Source organism: Cricetulus griseus, unplaced genomic scaffold, assembly GCF_003668045.3.
Source record: "Cricetulus griseus strain 17A/GY unplaced genomic scaffold, alternate assembly CriGri-PICRH-1.0 unplaced_scaffold_61, whole genome shotgun sequence".
NCBI lineage: Eukaryota > Metazoa > Chordata > Mammalia > Rodentia > Cricetidae > Cricetulus > Cricetulus griseus.
In genome coordinates, this window is record NW_023277375.1 from 115,050 (window position 1) to 136,884 (window position 21,835).

Here is a 21,835-nt window from a genome sequence, read left to right on the forward strand (position 1 = left end):
GAAAATATTTGCTATGTTCTTATTGGATTGATGCCTCAGCAGTTAATACCATGTGACGTTCTTGCAGAGGAAATTAACCAATCTGTATTATCAAAATTCTCTGGAGGGCATTATAGAACAATATATCCAAAGATCAGATGGCCTATTCTGGGCTTCAATGGTACCTGTGCATGATAACACACACACACACACACACACACACACACATGCACACACACAATTATATAAATTTTCAAATACTGGAAAGTATTAAATACTCTGATTTTGTGTTTTGCCATGTCACATTGCTCTTAAGATATCAGAATTAGAAATAATATATAAAAGAAGGATGGGATTTAGAAGAGATGTCTGGGTCTATTTCCGTGCATCTGACATAACAACCTTCAATATTTATTGTTCCATAAGAGGCACATATAGAGAAACAATAAGGGAAGGACAGTGTGATATATTGATGTCTTGTAGTATTATGAATTTGACATGACACTGAGCACATCAAAAATCTCAGCATCTGTCACATTTCTATTAAACAAAACCTTTGTCTTGATATAGCTGTGTTATAGTAGGAACTACCAGAGACAAATTTTTGTAGCATAAATATCCATGGTTCCAGGTTATAAGGGTTGGATTTCTGTTATTAACAATAATTTTACTTTCATTTTCAACATAAGGGTGTATTCTTATATACATGCAACAACCACAGAGAAGAGAATACTGCTTCACCCCCCAAATAATGGCATTCTGAATATTATTAGAATATATGTGTTTACTGTGATGTAAATCCAGGTACATCACCTTAACATGAACTGCTATTAATTGCTTTTAATAGATTTCCTTGGTTATTAATGTTTAACTTTGAGAGGCTTACTTCTTTTCATGAGGGTTAAAATGGTGGGGTCATTAAAATTACTGATGAAAGTCCAAAAACTAAAATTAGTAAAAGTTTAAAAACTTAGGAACAGAAAAGTGAAATTCTAATGACTGTGAATGATGTGGCTGGCACCCAAGGTGACCCTCCACCACTTGGGGCAAAATTGCTTTCTGCTAATTTCTGTTCATAAAGTGGTAAAGATTCCACAGCCGAGGGGATAATTGAAAGATTCTTTGATCCCATAACCCGTGCAATCCTGTGCCCTTTCTCATCTTACTAAAATGTATCTTGCTATTTTACTCTGTACTTTGAATGACCTTAAGTACCCATGGAATCACTTAAATTTATGACCTTCAGCCTGATGATTTGCCCCTTTAAAAGCTTCTGTTTTTGGCTGGTTGGTATCTCTTTTCCATGTCATGGAGAAAGATCCAAACTGGCAAGGTTGGAAAATAAAAAGAAAGCTTTTGTATATGCATTAAAATTGTTGGTTCTTTGGGTGGGTCTCTTGGGCTCTGAGAACATGGCACAACAACTGATACTAAGGATGTGTGACCCTGCCTTTCAATTAGGCTGAGTCATATCCAGAAACATTGTATACCATTATGTATTCATATCTTTAGGAAGCTGTACATCATGAAATTTGTCATGAAAATTTATTAAATTCTATTGTGGTTCCCAGACTTTTAAATTGTTAGGTTGGTGATAGTGAGATGTCTGAGCATTGACGAACATGGGCTGGTTTTACAGTGGACTTCTGTTTGATTTCTAGTAGCCATAACTTTTTTCACAATTGAGTGTATCTCATGTTATAGAAGATTTGAAGTGCATAGGCACAATAATTGAATGTGCTACCCACATATGTATGCAGGAAAACACTCATATATAAAAGTAAATATACAGGCAGGGCACAGTTGATCATTGCAATGCCTGGTTAAAATGCTTAAAAATTAGGAACAAAATTCTGGTGTGTGCAGTACCAAAAGGTCTAGAAATATTTTATTCTGGTATATTAGAATTGCTACTGACCCTTTCTCAGACATTACATGTAGGTGAAAATCTAATTATTAAATAATTGATATTGTTTTAACCACACCAAACCCTATCCCTTCCCCTTTCTGCATCCCAGGGAGTGTGATGCCTTCAATTTAGAATCTTCAAATTCTGTCATATCATTTGGAGCATGGCCTAGACACTGCACCATGTGTCTAGGCTGAGAGAGTATACCTCTATGTGGAGTGGGTTCCCAAAGCCCATTCCTGTACTAAGGATACATACTGATCCACTACCAGAGGCCCCATAGATTAACCAGGTTACAGAATCCCATGTGGGGATGTTGTTGTAAACTACAAGCAGGAACCTTTCCTGGTGACGTCCTAATGTGGCAGAGAAATGTGGGTAAGGGTCATGGGTTTTACCCCAGGACCTAGCCCTAGTTGCTGTATGGTACAGATGGAAAGCCAGTCACTCCAACAGTCAGCAATTTATTAGCTAATGGGAGTCATAAGTATTTACAGTGCAGAAAGTTTATTCCAAAGCACACCATAGATTAAAGCTGAATGCCAACAACATCAGAAACAACAGAAAGTCCAAAGCCTCATGGAATAAGAAAAACTCTCAACTGAATTGCTAATGGGTCAAGATAGGAATAAAAAAAAGAAATTAAGGACTATCAGAGTCCAGCTCCGGATGAGGGCAGGGTCTTAAATTAGGCAAAGGCAAGAGCAGGGTCAGGAAAAATCAGGCACTGGATATGACTTAGTTTTGTTTGCTGAGAGATGGACAGAGATGATGCACATCCCTGATGGAGACACAGGCCCCAGAAGGGAATGTAAAGAGAAGACAGGAGATGAAGAGGGCCAGGCAATGAAGGTTGGAAGAATTTTGCACTCTGGCTATTACCCAGTGTTCTTTATTTTTATAGAATTTTCTAAATATGAATATATCTGTGTTGGTCTAAAACATCTCATGACATTTTTGGTTTTAAATATGAGTTTTACTTTCGCTTGCTCATCTTTTATTCATTAATAAACTATGACAGAATTGAGTTAACATTTCCTGTCATTTTTCCCTCAGATTCTCGCATTTTGTTGTTGCTTGATCATATGACAGACATTACAGTGACTGTGCATTTGATAAATTTCTAAACAGTGATGTCCAGATATCTTATTTTTTTATTTTTCCACTCCATTATTTGCACATCAGTACAAGACTCAGTGTAGGGAAGAGGTAACTTCAGCCTATAGTAAGAAGAGGCTTTCATTCTGAATTGTGGCCAACTCCACAAGCCCATTGCATCTTGTTTACCATTTTGAAATTCCTTGTTTTGAAGATCTTCCTTCTTAATAGGTATAGTAACGTATCTTACCCTCATAAATAAACCTCTGGATGCTTTATGTTTGTCACACACTCTGATGCTTAATGAAGACCCTCAATTAGATAATTTACTTCCCTAAATGTGGGAGGGTGCTATAGTATGCTCAGGACTTTCTTGGAGAATCTTAGAAACTGTTTCCTTGGGAGAAGGCATAGATAATTCATATGAAATTTCCCATCAATCCAAATTGCCAGAAGGGTACAAATACTAAAAATTACCAAAATATGCAACAGATGGAGATGAAACCAAAGGTGTCATGGAAGCTGGGCTATATGATTATAGCCCAGACTTGCTGAATGCCTTTCAATGAGATGTGCTGGATTTATGGCTTCTGCCATCGTCATTAGATATGGCTGTGCCAAAAGACTTTGCATATTTCAATGAAAATGAATACACAACCTACTTTATTTATGAAACACCATGAAATTGTGCTAAGAAGAAAGTTCATAATACTATGTGCACCCTGCAAGTTGTAGAGATCTCACTTTGGCAACAATACAGCATCTGAAAATTGTTTAACAAAAAGAAGTAATTATCGAAAATGGAAGGAAAAAGCAAGAAATAATCAAGCTTGGAGTTGAAATTAATGAAATATAGACAAATCAAAAGTATAGTATGAAGGAAACAAAGAGGTGGTTCTTTGAGACAATCAACAAGTGAGACATACCTTTACGCAAAATAACTAAAGTTGGTGTAAGGAAATTCAAGGTAACAAAATAAGAAACAAAAATATGGACAAAATCACAGACACCTAGAAAATACAAAGAAGAATTAGAACACAATTAAATCTGTACTCCACCTAACTGGAAAATCTAAAACAATGGATGGTTTTCTCTACAGGTACCAATTACTAAAGATAAATGAAGATCAGGCAAACACCATATGTTTATGTGTAACCAGTAATGAAATAGAAACACTCTTTATAATTACCCACCGAACCAAATCCCATCCCAGATTGTTTTAGCACAGAGTTCTATCTGTGTCTCCCAGCAGGTAGAGATGGGGAACTGCTGGTCCATCAGGTCTCTTCCCTGGGCTGAGTGGAATGGTGACTGTTAAGACTCAGAACCACCCTACTAGTTACCAGGAAGAAATACAAACTCATTCCAGAGACTCGTCGAAGCAGGACCATGCTTTATTCAAACAGGCAGAAACTTATATTAGGGTTGAGCTAGGGAATAGGAACCTTGGGATGGATTAAGGTGACATTAGAATAAAGGCCAAAAATATTTCACCAAGCAGGAAAGTAGGTTGGCAGGGGACAGTCTTATATCAGGCCGTGTTGTGTCACCTCCATACGGAGTGTACAGGCTAGAGAAATGTCACCAAACACTAGCCATGATGAGAATGTTACACTGGGCTTCACATCTTAGCATTTTTAGGCCCAACATATCAGACTTCCAAGGAAGAGATAATATCACTAATCTTTACATTATTACACAAAAAAGAAGCAGAAGGACTTTGATCAATTTATCTTATGAGGTTAAATTTGCCCTGAAATCCAAACCACATAAGGACCCAACAGAAAAAGTGAATCACAGACTAATTTACATTACAAACTTAGATGTGAATTACTAAAAATGCTCAAAAATTGAATCTAAGAACATATCAACAAGACCATCCAGCAAGATCAAGAAGGCTCCTTCCAAGATATTCACATCTTGATCAAGATATGAAAAATAGTGAATATAATCCACCAGCTTATAAAGTTAAAGGGGAAAACCTTATATTATTATGAAGTCTTTAACTTTTTTATTGAAAAGTGTAATTAGGGCAGTCTAAAGGGGATTTTTGACTGCTGGACTTCAATACTGAGATAACTTGAAGAAGGTATTGACATTCTGCAGGAGGAAGTGACAGAATAAAGTAAATGAACTTGGTGGCTAGCATTAGGAATATAGTATAACACTGTTTTTATTAAAAAGATGGGGCTATATCCCATGTTTTTTAATTACCATAGAAAAGATGGCCATCTCATCAAAAGTAATCTACAAATTCAATGCAAATCCAGTCAAACTTCCAACACAGTCCTTTAGAGTTCTTGAAAGGACAATTGTCAAATTCATACAGAAAGAAAGAAAAATCCAGGATAACTAAAACAACCATGAACAATAAAAGAACTACAGAATGTCTCAGTCTTCCAGATTTAAACTTGTATTACATGAATAAAATCATAAATCTCCATGATAGTGGTATAAAAACAGACTATGTATCAATGGACTTGAACTGAAGACCCAGACACAAATCTATACACCTATCAACAACCAATTTTGGATAAGGAAGACAGAAACACAGAATGGAAAAATGAAACATTTCAACCAAAAGAGCCAGTATATCTAGATGTCAGCATGCAGAATAGTGCACATAGATCTGTATCTAAAACATTACAAAACTAAAGTGAAAACAGATTAAAGATATCAACATAAAACCTGATACAATAAACATGAGAGAAGTGAAAGTGGAGTATAGCCTTGAATCCTTTGTCACAGCACATGACTTTCTGAAAAGAACATAGAACATTCAGACACTAAGATCAACAAATAATAAATGGGACTTCTTTAAACTGAACAACTTCTCTTAGGAAAAATATACTGTCATTCAGCCAATGCAGCAGCCTGAATAATGGTTAACTATGATTACCAACTATATATATGGTAGATTTTTCTTATCCAAAACAAAAAAAATGCAAAAAAGGAGACATCAAATAATCTAGATAAAACTGGTAAAGATCTACACAGTAAATTCTTCTTAACAGGAATTCAGTATCTGAGAAACATTTAAAGTTATGGTCAAACTTCCTAGTCACCAGGGAAATGCAAATCAAAAGTACTTTAAGATTCCATCTTAAATCTATGAGAATAGGTAAGATTGATAGCGCAAGTAAGAATTCAAGCAAGCCAGGAGACAGAGAAAGAGGAATATTCCTCCATTAATAGTAGGAAGGCAAACTCGTCCAGCCACTATGGAGATCAATATAGGCAGATCCACACACAATGGAAATCTATCAACATCAAGATCCAGCTATACTACTCTTGATCATATACACTAAGGACTCTTCACCCTACCACAAAGGCACTTGCTCAAACATGTTCACTGATGTTCTGTTCATAAAAGCCATAAATGCAAGTTGTTGCAAATGCCATCATAAAACTTGCAGGCAAATATGTAGATCTAGAAAAAATCATCCTCAGCAATACAACTGTATAGTGAAAGGGTCAGACCTAGAAAAACAACCTGACCATGAAACCAGAGACATAGACACATACTTTCGCCCTGAAACCAGAACTACTAAATGAAACACACCCTCTAACTAGAGTCAAAGATTAAAAGGATCCAATGAAAGGAACACAGTTTGGTCCTGAAACCAGAACCATAGCAACATATTCTGTCCCTGACCAACTCAGCATGACAACCAAACCATCCCTCCAAGCAAGCCCTACCAGACCATAAGAAAGAACTCCAGCAAATACTTGAGCTTTTTCTAGCTTAGGGATTGAAATCTAACCTCTTGCCACCCTCAAAAATATTCACCATGGAAAAATCTCTGTCTCTAAGAAGCTCTATACAGATGTTGTACCTGTTCAGTTTGGCAGCTTATATTTTTCCACCCTTGGAGATGCTGCCACACTCCTGGATTCCTCCCTAACAATTAATCACTTAATTGAGATGTGAGTGATTACCTTCTTACACCCAGTAGAGTGTACCAGAGAAATAACACCTTTTGCAGGAGCAGGAGCAGGACTGCTACATTTGTCTGCAAACTTCTTTGTTAGAGTGGAGTAGAGAGGAAAAGTATTGCCTCTCCTATAGAGGTGTAGAACTGCTATATCTCTGTGAAGAGACTTCCATTGCAGAACTGAGCTGTTATTGACTTCTTGGAGAGATACAGAACTTCTACATTTCTGTCTGAATAGTATTCGACATCAGAAGAGAACTGTAGCTATTACCTTGTATCTGTTTGTCAGGATACCTTTAGTTTCTGCTATAAGTATAGGCTTGCTTCCAATGGCCTGGATATCTTTATCTTCATAGCTGAAAAACCCACAGGTATAGACATACTCTAAGAGCCATGATAACAGTCCCATCAAAGCTACAGCTTTAGCCTGTTTTGTGAGAGCCAGAATAATTTTCCTTAAGAACTGTAACAGTTATAAGTGTAGCCTGCCTTCAGAGAACTAGGAAATCTTTAACTTCAGAGGTGTAAAACTTTGAAGTATTCCCTGGCTTCTGGAATCCAATATATCTTTCCCTTTCTGACCTGTAACACTTAAAAGTATTGCTTGAATTCTTATAGTCAGTATACCTTTCGCCTCAGAGCTCTAACATTGATAGTAACTGAGACCCAGAAAGATCAATATCTGATGTATTCTTTTATCTGTGGTTATTACCCATCAAAAATATGATAACCAAGCTACAATTGATAGCTTTCTAGAGTTTACTTCTGGAGGAATTGCCTACAGGTACATATGGTTGTTCCAGGTGTTAGTATTTGGGCATCTTTACAGGTTTGTCATCGGGGTTCTGACAGGATAAGCCCTCAGCTGCAGCCACTAAAAGCACAACCTATGCACATTCACTATGTTCCCTTTTACAAGGGTCCATACTACACTATCTCTTTCTTATTCTCTGCCTCCCACCTCCCTCTCAATGGACATTTCCCCTCTCCTGCTGCTCCTGTCCCCAGAGGCTGGTTTTTCTCCTCCTTTTTTCTGCACTTTATGATCCCTTTCCCTAACAAAAATCCGTTGACTTGAACACTGTCTCATGGCATCTTTCTCTCTCAAGACAGTTTTCTTAAATTATAACACCAGGGAAGTGGTAACAGAAAATTATTATTAGTGGATTGAGCATGGGTGTAGACTTGAACAGCAACATAGATTTTATGGTGGGAAGAGAAATAAAGTTGAAGGAGGAAATGTACAGTGTTTGTGGTGTGGTAAGAGCACTTAATGCAGTGGACACTTCCTGAAATATATGAAGGTGATATGAATGAATTCTACAAACAATGAGGTAGATAGCATCACAGTTGTTTATATCTAGGCAGCAAATGAAGCTTCCTGTAAAGGGACTGGGTTGCATTCAACTAAGTCATTGGCCAAGGTGGTCCCGAGAAAATCCTCAAACCAACAAGCCTACTATTAAGACAATAGTTTCCTCTCCACAAACTGACAACAAGGCCCCGTTGCTGCAGAGAATACCTACAGAATTCATTAACATGTAAAATAAAGCTGTTATCAACATAGAACTTTAACCTGATGTTCCAGTGTCCGTAATATGGGAAGGTATTCTTCAGGTACCTAAAAAGAAACATTAACAGCAACCCAGCTACACATCATTCAATGACTACAAAAACAGCTATGGCACTGCTGCCACAGAGCTTGTGGGAGTAATAAATCTATGTATAATTTGTCTTAAGGGACACTGCACATGATGTAACACTTATATAGCACTCCTTAGATGACCTAGAGCTGAAGACCAGAATAAGAAAAATACTACTAGTCTAATAAAAATGTTCTGTGGCAATTAAAACAGTAATAATCCCTAGAGCACAAATGGGTTTAGGAGGCCATTCTCTAAGGAGGGATAGTCTCTCTGCCTAGATACACAGGGGAGGGCCTAGTTTTTGCCACAATTATGTGCCAGACTTTGACGATATTTCATGGGAGGCCCCACCCTCCCTCGGGAGTGGATGGTGGGGAGGAATAGGTATTGGTGGGGGCCATTGAAGAAAGGGAGTGAAAGGGAATGGGGTTTGGTATGTAAAATAAGATTGTTTTTAATTTAAATAAAAATTTATTTTGGAAAACAAAAAACTAAGAATAAAATAGGTACTGATAAAATGACTTCACTAATTCTGATATACTCATGGATCAGAAACACATTGAGCCATCACCATCAAGGCTTCCTCCTATAGCCAATTGGAACAAACACAGAGAACGACAGCAAGATATAATGCAGAAAGAAAGAGATCCCTTGGATCAGGAAAGCACATGCACAATTCCCTGTCCATTTTTATTACAACATTATTCACAATACTGATGACATGGAATCAATGTGGATGCTTGCCAACAAATGAGCAAACAAAGAAACAATATCATTTAAATTTTTGTTTTACTTCACACATACATAGTCATTAATTCTATTTGCAATATATTCTTTGATTTTTCTCAGCTGTATTCAATAAATTATACACTGAAGTTTTATTGTCAAACAACTAATTATACAGCAGTACTTAAGAGCAGTGACTGTTCTTCTTGAGGACCTGTATTCACATTCAATCAACCAAATGGCAGCTAATAATATTCAAAACACCAGCACTTAGGATTTAAAGTAGCATTCTGGTATTAGTGGTTACTACATATATATTTGAAAACACACTTATGCTGGAAATGAAAATAAAATATTTTTTCATAATACATTTCTAACACTTATAAACTGGAACCAGGGACATTTATGATACAAAATGTATTTGGTAGTTCCTAATATAACAAAGCTTTATTATGACTTATATTTTTATTTAATATACATGTGACAGATGCATAGAATTTTGATGGTCAGTGTCATATAAAATCCAAACATACTATAAGACATGAATTTACCAAGCAGTTCTTCTCTTATCACTTCCCTATCAGTGTCTCTCATGGTAAAATAAAAGTTGAAGTTTCTTATGTCAAATGCATGAGTAGAGACCCAGGCATATCTTCTCATATCCCATGCTGCATCTGTAGATTTTTTAAATTCAGTTATCTTAAAAGCACATTGAAAGTCAAACCCAGTGCAGAGCCATTAACGTTTTTCTTATATTTACAAATTTATATGATTTTGGGTATGGGCAAGTGTGTATGCATGTGTGTGTGTGTGTGTGTGTGTGTGTGTGTGTGTGTGTGTGTGATTAAACATACATGTGAGCCCAGGTAACATTGAAGCCCAGAAGAGCCATCTGATCCTTTGGATATATTGCTCTAAGTGGTTTGGAAGAATATTTTGAAGATTAATATTGATGAACTTTGTGCAAGAATAGCACATGCTATTAACAGCTGAGGAATCAATACATATTCTCTAATATTCTTACTACCAGTTTTCTAAAATATCCTTTCTCTTCTTTGTTCTACTATTCTACCTACTAGGATGCAACAGTATCTTCTTCTGTTCCCCACATAGGGAGGATTACTGTTTCAGCTCTGTCTACAGACTGAAGTTCACTGTCTTAGAAATATCTTGTATTTTTGTTTTGACAGCACTCAACTGACATGAAAGTCATTCATTCAATTAGATATTTAGGCAATTAACATTTCATATATTTTGAAAACTGTTGTATTTTAAAGCAGAAAATCACATTTCCAATCTGCACTATAAGAAAATGGCTAGATGTCATGAAATCAGTGACTGAGTGAAAAATTATAGGACACAAAGAAGACGATAGTAGTAGACATGATACAGCAAGTCAATATGATTAGAGGAAATGGTGACAGTAATTCTAAAGAGATAGGTATTGCATTGCAAATCAACATTTGAACTAACTATATATTTGTTAGTAAGAATTAATGAGATATCAGTTCTGGAACATGGATTTTCCTTGATATTTTGAAGATATTTTGTTGCTGGTCTTAACAAAATTATGTAGCACTTGGGAACAAAGATGCATCCCAGCATCCCAGCAATGGAAGCCAAGATGGAGAAAATTTCCACACCTACCATGACCTTACATTTGGTATTATCGTACACAGGGAGGAAAGTAATCCAGACACAGCAGAACAACAGCATGCTGACTGTCAGGACCTTGGCTTCATTGAATGTGTTAGGCAGATTCCTGGACAAAAAAGCCACAGTGAAGCTCATCTGAGCCAAGCAGGCCAGGTATCCCAGGACACAGTAGAAGGCAGTGACTGATGCCTTGATGTACACAATGATGATGTGGCTATGCTCAGAGTTTGCATCAATACTAACAAAGGGAGGAGAAGTTCCCAACCAGACAGAACAGATAATAACTTGGATAAGAGTACAGAGGACAATGATGTAGTTAGGTGCCCCTGAAATCAGGAAGTATCTCATTCTTCTTCCAGGGGCTGTGACTTTGAAAGCCAGAAGCACAGTAACTGTTTTGGCCAACACAGTGGAAATAGCCACGGTGAATACAACTCCAAATGTGATTTGCTGCAACATGCATGTAGCTGAGCTTGGATGGCCAATGAAGAGCAAGGGGCAGAGGAAACAAGATTGAGATGAGCAAGATGTAACTGAGCTTCCTGATATTGGCCTTCATAATGGGAGTGCCACGGTGCTTGATAAACACTCCAAGAACCAGAGATATGAATGCAGAGAAGCACAAGGCCATTAAGGAAAGAGCCATTCCCAAAGGGTCTGCATAGCTTAGAAATATCACAGTTTTGGGAATGCACTGATTCTGCTCTCTTTGGCAAACTGGTCCTCTGAGCACTTCACACAATATCCCACATCTGAGGGAAAGAGTAATGTGTTCTTAGTCCATCTTCAGTATTTTCATTGGCAAATCTTTTCTATTATATGTACATACGAAGCATTGCATTGTCTGCATTTTGATGATGAAGATGTCATTGAAGGACGTTGTTGCATGGTAATGCTTCCAGTTTCTAATGCTCATTATCTCAATGGAGAACTCCTGAATGAATTGAGTTATTGTTGGAGACAGTTAGCAAGCAGATTGAGAACGAGAGAAGAGGAGGGGTGTAATGGTAACTCATACTGACAGCTGCATTAATTCTGCCAACACATTAGGGCCCCCAAATAACATACACAGACTTAAGAACAATGCTGATGGCCAATGACTATGATTTTTCATTTGCTAGTTCCATCCTAAGTATTAACCATAAACAATAATCTCTGTATTTTATAAAGACTTACAAGCCAGCAGCACTGGTCCTTTCTACATGGGATCACATTGTGACTCTCCTCTTTACTACATTTCCCAGAATCCTCCTTGACTCCCAACTACACCTATCTTGCTTCCATATAGGGCAAATAGTGCTTTATTTATCAACCAATAAGAGAAATATATACACAGAAGGACTTCGCTCATGATCTCTTCTATCTCTAAATAAAAAGGATTTTAACATTAACATAGTAAAATGCATAACAAAAGAGTTATCAAGTAAGAACTATAGTTATAATACTTATTTCATTAACATTTAGCAAGATTTAGAGAAAATATTCTATCATCTATTCTATCTTTGTGCATCTAAGGTCTTTAATGTAACTTATCTTTTAAAATAAATAAAGAAAACTATAACCATAACTAACTGTGTTCAACTCTATTAAAGTCCACAGAAGGATAATATATAAACTTTAGATCTGACAGAGACATCTGGCTATGAGGAAAGTCACCCAAAGTTCCTCTGTAACATTGGAGCATCCATCTCCAGCCTATAGGCCACAATGTGTCTGGCAGACTTCTCCATGAAGCAGGAACCTTTCAGGACTGTCTTGTTTTGCAATTTCAGTAGTCACTTTCCTGTGGGTCCTGCATGTCCATTTTATCAAACAGTACAGGCAAGAGCAGTTTCTTGCCCAAATGGCTAATCTTGCCATGTTGAACGCAAACTCCATATTGACTTTCTTCAATGCCCATCCCCCTTTCTGACGTAATTGGTGTGCAAGGAGCAATTGTGTCTCACTGTCATGAAAAACACTTAACTATTTAAATGGCATATATTCTGTAGGTCTTTGAAAGGTTTGAAGAATATCTATCCATCTCAAATACATCAATATAAACACAATAGCAAGCAAGAGGAGGAATATACATACCAGAAATTGACCTTAAATTTGTATCAATGAATGAAATCCAAACCAATGCAAAGTATTCATTACTATATCCTATTCCCCTTTTTTCCTTTAAAAAATGATTTACTGTCACCATTACCATTTATAACCCCAATTAAAAGAAAACAAACATTTATAAACAATATTTGGGAATTTGGGCATTCTTCATTTCAAACCGCTTCCTGCTGTTTTGGGGCAATGTCTATACCATGGGGATCATGATAAAACACAGAAACCTAGCCAGGTACTTGTTTTTGTAGGCTTTAAAGCCTTATCACCTTAGCTGTTTTAGATGTTGGATCACCTGGGACACTGTTTCAAGGGGGTCTTGCTTAACTATACCATGTAAGTATGGAAGGGATCCACAACTTTACATTTTCTTTGGAAACATAAGCAAAAACTTCTTTTCCAAGTAACCTGTCCTTTTATTTAAATTTAAAAGTCAAAGCATTTTAAAATATATAAGTTGGATTAATTTAGCAGCACTTATAATCAAATGTATTTTATCAGGTGTAGTTATTTCCTCAGAAATCAAACAATTTAAAGACAATGTTATAACATAGAGTATCCATATTTTGTGTGTATTTTCCTTCTTTATGTGGCTTATTTATTTATTTATTTATTTACTTATTTATTTTCATAACTCTATTTCTTTTGCTTTTATTTTTTCCTTTCATGAGACAGGGTTACTCTTTGTAACTTTGGCTGCCCTGGAAATCACTCTGTATACCAGGCTGGCCTTGAAATCAGAGATATGCTTGCCTCTGCCTCCCAAGTGCTGGGATTAAAAGCATGTACCACCACTGACTGGATACTCTTTCTTTCTTTCAATTACTTTATCCTGTTTCTTTTCTCACACAAGCTTTTGTATATTTTTAAACACATCATAAATTTCCAAAGTTTTAATTTTGCCCTCTGAATATGTCTTTACTGTATATATTTATCTTTTCCTGGTCATCACACTTTTATCTCCTAAACAATATTGCTAAAACTAAAGCCATGGCTGGTTTAGCTGCTGTCTTTTCAAGATGGCAGGGGTAACTTTCTCACCAGCTCTGAGAGCTGTGCTCATTGAGTTGGTCTATGTTACCATCATGGAGCATGCTGCCAGCTTGGAGATGTGGTCACTGTCACAGCCAGCTGCTTGTACACACTACTCAATTGTTAGCCGGGCCTCTTAAAAGAGCCCTGCAGATTTTTCTACTTATTCTGAGTCAGGAAACATCCCTTAAGTGAGCCACTCTAGTCTCTGCTTGTCTCTAGGAAAACAGAGACCACCCAAGAAAATGCTGCTACAGAGAAGTTGCATCTATCTCTAAAATTACTTTTCGAGCTTTTGTGAAGTTTTTATGTGGAAGTTGGTAAAACCATGTGGGCACCATTTTTAATGTTAATTCTTACTGCCATCGGCATGAGATCTTCCACCATGTTAGGGCCCCCAAATAAAGCACAGAGACATACATTAGGTACAACGTTGCTGGCCAATGACTAGGATTTCTCATTTGCTAGCTCTCTTCTAAGTATCAGCCATAACCATTAATCTATATATTTTATAAAGACTTATCAAGGATGCCAGTAGCATGCATCCTCTCTTCATGGGATCACATGGTTCCTCTACTCTTTAATACATTTCCCCAAACTCTCCTTTACTCCTAGTCCCATCTATCTTGGTTCCCTATTGTCCAAACAGTGCTTTGTTTATCAACCAATAAGACAAACATATACACAGAAAGACTTTCCCCATCAGAAGGGGAAGAAGAATTTAAGGGATTAGGAAGATTGAGTAGGGAGATGAATAAAGGAGAACAAGAAAAAGGACTCATCGATAGAGAGATCAATCATAAGTTTAAAGGGCAATTATGGCCTGAGGGAATTGTACAGAGATCCAAAACGGATGATTGCAACAAGTATTCAAAGCAAAAGTGCAGAGGCTACCTTAAATGCGCTTCCCTAAGTGAGATTGATGACTACATTAAATGCCACCCTAGAGCCTTCATCCAGTAGCTGATGGAAGCAGAGATTCACAGCTAAGCACCTTAGCTAACTAAAGCAAATAATTATTTTTGTCTGTTAGTTGTAATGATGCAATCATGTGACATGATATCAGGAAACACAGATTTTGTGGTACATTTTGGAACTGTGAAGAAATTAATTATATTGGTTAATTGCCAGATGCTATTCTTTAACCACAGTTTTTCTGAGTGTTTTCAAAATCCCAGATATCTTGGATTCAGTGGTTTTTAGGTCTTTGTTACTTTTATGAATGCTGTCCCCATTAAATATTGAGACTGTGTCTTCTACTGATCCCATACCTCTGATACATTTTCTATTTCAAATTATCTGGCCCAAACACTTTTAAATAAAAGTACCTTTAAGTGAATCATCAGATTTTATGAGTTTGTTTATATTTATAGGTGCATATACATATAAAAGTAACAAAAGATCTGATGATTTTGAAAGTGATTGGGGTTATTTGTAAGTAGGAGGATGAAACTGAGAGATGAATTATGTTTGAGATGTTCAAATATAATAAACATCATAAACACAGACTTTGTTTTGTCTTCTTCTGGCAGTAACAACAGGATATTCCTAAGAATATTCAGAAGAAGTTGTAGCCTGTCACTCAAAGTAGCAACATGTGTACTTACTTGGCTATAAAACTCGCCTGGAGTTTTATTCTTTTCCAGTTCAGAACAGACAACACCTTCCTCCTTTCTTAATTTTGAAGTCTGTGAGATCAAGATGATTTGAAAGTAGTCAATTGTGAAGGAGATACTGATAAATAACACGAGAAAGATACCACAAAACACTTAAGAACGATTGTTAACATGTTGTTGTTTATAAGTTGCAATAAACATGATAGGAAGTGTAGGAAACTGTATTATAATTTATCTGAATCACAGGGTCACAGTGATAATGGACTTCCAATATTTTATTCAGTTTATCCTGAATGAAGTTTTCATGTACTTTTTATTCAATAAATTTGTTTAATATTCTGGGTCTTTCACAGAAGACCTGAATTCAGTTCTCATTACAAGTTCGGGAATCTCACAAATTTGTGAAAGTGACAACAGAGGCATTGGTGTCTCTCACTAGTATTGTCTCTTATGTGCACATAGCCACCAACCTTACATAAGCATACACATAATCAAAATAATAATAAAGTTGTTTTGATAACTTTCCATAAATATTCATTATTCTTTTGTATTTTGCATTTCAACAGTACAGGATACTTTTAAAAATTACTTTGGAATATATTATTGTGAGGCTGCATGTAGTTCCTACTACAATATGGGTCCTGAGGATGAGTTCAGGTCATCAGTGATAGGGGCAAGGGAATTAAATCCTAAGTCATCCCAGTGGCTATGAATATTCCTCAAGGACTTTCCTTCCATTATTTAGGATAACAGGCAAAATCAGTCAAAAAGTAGTAACTCACCATTTGAATTAATCAATCCTGAATAAATAATTATTTACTACTATGGGGTGTATAGGTAATAATATTGTTTGAATACTGTAGCTAATTTTTTGACATTATTACCATGTGATGTATATAAAAATTTTGAATATAATTTCCAGGTTATGTGTCAATACTTATCCCCACTTTTCTACATTTTCATTGAAATAGAACCTTTGCTAAGAATTCTCTTGATACTGAATGTACTCTTCTTTCTCCTCTTAGAAGTTCCTGAAAATTGAACAAGTAATAATTTTCTCATAATTAATTTTACAGAGGACATGAATTTGATTACCTGCACCCAAATTACATAGTAAGTTACATCCATTGACCTATTCTGTTCTCTGTGGGTGCCTATGCATACAAGGCTTTCATTAATTTATGTAGTTATGAATACAGGCAAAATGATTAAAACTGTTTGCAAGGATTCAAGACCCAAATTGAATTTATATGTAATTTTTGAAAAGATTATTCACTACAAAAGACCTTGTGTATAATTCACTCACAGTGCAGACTGGTAATCAAAACCATCTCTTTACGAAAATGTCATCTGTGTTGATTTACAACTTGTTAAGATGTGGGTCAAGGCAAGAGGTGTTTTATACAGGGACACAGGTAATGATCATAGTCACATAAAGCTTAACTTAGCAAAATAATATATTGAATTTTGCCATTGCCTTTAGACCCCTTCAGCATCCCAGTGTGAAGGGTGGGAGAAATGATCAATGTAATGGGTTTATAACTGCCTCAATTACTCACTTGTCTCATTAGAGATTTCATTTTCTGGGCAGGGACTGTATTCAAAACAGGAGACTGCCATTCCCTCCTGCCAGAATTTTCTGAATCCAGGATCACAATCAACATTGCACACAAAGAGGGGCATCTGAGGAAAATTATACACACAGTGATATCAGAAGTTTTACCTACTCCTTTCATACCAATATTTTATAGCATGTTTAGATATTAGTGAGGTAATTTCATAAACACCTACTGCACGACCTCACTACAGAAAGTACAGTTTTAAAATAGCATAGAGAAATTTAAATAAAAATTTCTCCTATTCAGACTACTGTAAAACATTTTATTAACTGGTAATGTCAGCATTGTCCCTAAGCAAGGCTTTATTATAAACTCTAGGAGAGAAAGCCAAATAGCAGTGTTCCTTCAAGGAGCTATGCTTTAGCTGCTGTCTTCAGATTCTAGCCTAGTCTTCCATTGACTATAACACATGAGCCACGTTGGCAATTCCCCTCAATTTATTATGGTTAGTGTTTGACCAGAGCAACAGAATAGCAAACTAGGAAGAATCAACATCTGAAACACAGGAAATATCTCCTAAAATCTCAGACAACACACAATAACTTTAAAGGAAAAAGGTGATTTTTAGATAGATATCATTTACCAAAATTATATCAAGAAGAGATAAGCAATTTAAACTGATTTATAGCCTCCAATGAAATAGAAGCTGTCATCAGAAGTCTCCCAACCAATAAAAACCCAAGGTCCAGATGGATTCCCTGAAGGATTCTACCAGAAATTCAAAGGAGAGCTAATACCAGTACTCCTCAAATTTGTCCACACAATAGCAACAGAAGGGACATTGCAAAGCTCTTTTTATGAAGCTACAATTACCTTGGTACCCAAGCCACACAAAGGCAAAACAGAAAACGAGAATTACAGACCAATGACCCTCATAAACATCAACACAAAAATATTCAACAAAATACAGGCATATCGAATCCAAAAACACACCAGAGAAATCATCCACCATGATCAAGTTGGCTTTATTACAGGAAGGCAGGGATGGCTCAACATATGAAAATCCATCAATGTAATCTATCATATAAACAAACTGAAAAAGAAAAAACATATGATCAACTCATTTGATGCTGAAAATGCCTTTGACAAAATCCAACATCCCTTCATGATAAAGGTCTTGGAGAGATCAGATATAACAGCAACATACCTAAACATGATAAAAGCAATGTACAGAAAACCAACAATCAACATCAAACTAAATGGAGAGAAACTCAAAGCGATTCCTCTAAATTGAGAAATAACACAAGGCTTTCCACTCTCTCCATATCTCTTCAATATTATGCTTGAATTCCTAGCTAGAGCATTAGGACAATAAAAGCAGATCAAGGGGATGCAAAAAGAAAAATAAATAAAACTTTCACTATTTGCAGATGATAAGATTGTTTACATAAATGACCCGAAAATCTCTACCAGGGATCTCCAACAACATGTGGGAACCATTTATTTTATTATTTTATTGTTGTTGTTGTTTAGTTTCTCCAGCTGGGATTCTCTCTGTAGATTTAGAGTCTGTCTGTCACTTGTTATGTAGACCAGGCTGCCCTTATACTGTTTAAATAAATAATGGAAATACAGTCAGGTCCTGAGGCTTGCTGGCAAGGAGTTTGGATGTACAATTTCACAAGCTCAGAGATCTTGAAAGGCTACATCTTCAGGGGAATAGAGGCTGACACTAGGGTTCTCGTTTGAACAATATTCTTAAAAGATGTGCTAGGAATCCAATTACAAGCTTGAAGGTCAACATCCCACTCTTCTTTGTTCTGTGCATAAGTTTGTAGCCAGTACATGTGCATTTACAACACGGGAATGCTTATTACCCTAGGAGATCGGATGATGGACTCAGATACACAACAACTCCGGTTCCAAATAAATTGTTGTAAACTATATACTGGGAGTTCTGAACTGATGTACACATCCATGGTGAAGAAAGAATTTCTCTCACTCACTGAGCCTTACTCCTACACCACAGAATACAATAATAGAGACTGATATCTAATACTGTTATTTTTTTGTTTTTATGAAAAGGTGTCTTTGTTTACCTTAGGAACCTGTTCTGACAGTCACTCTAAATATGAGATAGTCCAAGAAATCATAGAGCTCCATCTTCTTCCTTCCAATTTCTGGGGTTAAAGGTGTGTGTCACCCCCACCCATCCTACTCCCTGGATTTTAAAGTTTTGATGTTTTGAAACGCAAATCCTAAGATATGCTTTATGTTTATTCAAAACAATTTTATTTAATGAGTATAACTACTTATTAGAAGTTAGTCCTGAAAATTTCACTTTAACACAGGCCTTTAACACTCACCTGCACTCTCGGCACTCAGGAAGCAGGATACATACTGCCATCGCCTGGGCTACATAAGAAAACACTTTATAGTTACTTCATTTACCTCAAATATTCAACCAATTTAGTTGGAAACTAAAACCTTGAGCCAGTCAGCAATCACACACAACTTCAATCAAATCACTCTAGAGGCAGAGGCAGGGAGATCTCATTCAGTTCAAGGCCAACCTGTTCTACATGGTATCTTCATCAACAGAGAAACCCTGTCTCAGAAAACAAAAAAGCCAATAAAAAATCAAAGGAAGAAAATGAATGCAAAGAGAAAAGAGAATTCTACGTTGAACTTTTTCATTTTTTATTCTTCCCTCATATGCATCCTCACTGCAGTTTCATCTCCATCATCTCCTCTTTGTCCCTTCTCCCCACCTCACCTCTATTTCTGATCCTCTCCTCCTCTATTCACCTGCAGAAAACAGCTGGCCTCCCAGTGACAACAACCAAATTTGGCATTACAAAATTCATTGAGACTGGCCACAAGCACTCATTTTTTTTTTTGGTTTTTCCAGACAGGTTTTTTTGTGTAGCTTTGGAGCTTACCAGGCACTTGCTCTGGAGAGCAGGCTGGCCTGGAACTCATAGAGATCTGCATGCCTCTGCCTCGGCAGTGCTGGAATTAAAGGTGTGCTCCACCAATGCCTGGCTGGACGCAAGCACTCTTATCAAGGCAGGATGAGGAAACACACCAAACAGAAAAAGTTCCTCCAAATCAAGCAAATTAGTCAGAGACAGTGCCACACCCACAGTTAGAAGTCCCACAAAAATACCATGTTACACAACCAAAACACCTGTTGAATGGACTTATTTGGGTCTTTTAAATTTTTTTTCATGTACATTGTTGTTTTGAATATATTTGTATCTGGGTGAACATGCCACATCCCCTGGAACTGAAGTTATACATAGCTGTTCGCAATCTGAATACTTGGAATTGAACTCAGGTCCTGTAGAAGTGAAGTCAATGCTCTTATCTTATAAGACATCTCTCCAGGCACTGACTTACTCAATTCTATACAGGGTAATTGATTGTCATATCAGTCTCTGTGGTCCCCTATGAGCCGTGGCTATTTCATTCTGGGGCCTTGTCCTCCTGGTGTCTTAGAAACCACTGGCTGCTACAATTATCTCTGCAAATCCTCCAAGATTTCTATGTGGAATTTCTTTCTCATTGTTGTCCAAACTCTTTTACCAGTTAAACTCCCACCATCCAGGTCACAAAATCAAGCAATTCACAGAAAATTCATCGGGAGCCTGGGTAATATTAATTTAGCCCCAGTGTCTAAATAAAGGAAATGATCTAAGTGCATAGGTGGCATGAGCTTACTACCTCTCCATTCTGAGAAGAGGAGGGAGGAATGCTAGGAGCTTCAGCACATCCCGTCTGTCTAAAGAGAAAACAAAACTTCATGCATCACACTTCAGTTGGCAGGTGCACAAACTCTGAAGCTTGACTGAATGCTGAAATCAATGCACCAACACCAAGATTTGACCTGAGATCCTTAGGAAGCAGGAGGACCAATTTTGCCAATACCACAGATTCTGCAATATCCTGGCCCTTGTCTGCAAGGCCACCTCTTCCATGATATATCAATTTTAGATCTGAACCAAAGCTTCACATTACAGTGATAACTGGGACTTGGTATGGTAACCGTGTATCATTAGGGCTATGAATGACAGATCTTGAAGGAGTTTTAGGCAGAGCTCCTCAGGAGATGGACCTGACCTTTATGAATCCTTTGTGCCTCAGGCTGCGACTGAGGTGGAAACTTGAGCCTGTGTTGAGATTCTACATTCATCTTGTATTTCCTCAGTTGTGGCTTCAACAGCAGAGTGTTGGCAGCTGCGGCTGCTGTGGGCCTTGGCCACATACAATCTCTTCTTGTGGACTAATAGCTCAGATTGGTCTGCATCTCATGGTAATCATATATCTGCACCTCCTAAGTGCTCCTCCCTCACATCCAGGATCTTCACAAAAGAAAGAAAAATCCCCCACTTCTAGCAGCCTGGGCAAGGATGTCTACAGTATCAAATGCCCTGAGACCACCTAGAGAAGAATAAAGAAGACTGTGCAGTGTAGTCGGCTGTAAGTCATCTTCAGGCAAATGTCACATTTCCTATCTGGTTCTATTTCATTCACCCTTTTATGAGAACACCCCCTTTCTCTTTTCAGTGGAACTGAG

At 37.0% G+C, this 21,835-nt stretch overlaps 1 pseudogene; it reads right to left on the reverse strand.

Annotated features, from left to right (window-relative positions):
- Positions 1-10,643: 10,643 nt before the first annotated feature.
- Positions 10,644-19,235, reverse strand: LOC113838611 (annotated as a pseudogene).
- Between the last annotated feature and the right edge of the window lie 2,600 nt (positions 19,236-21,835).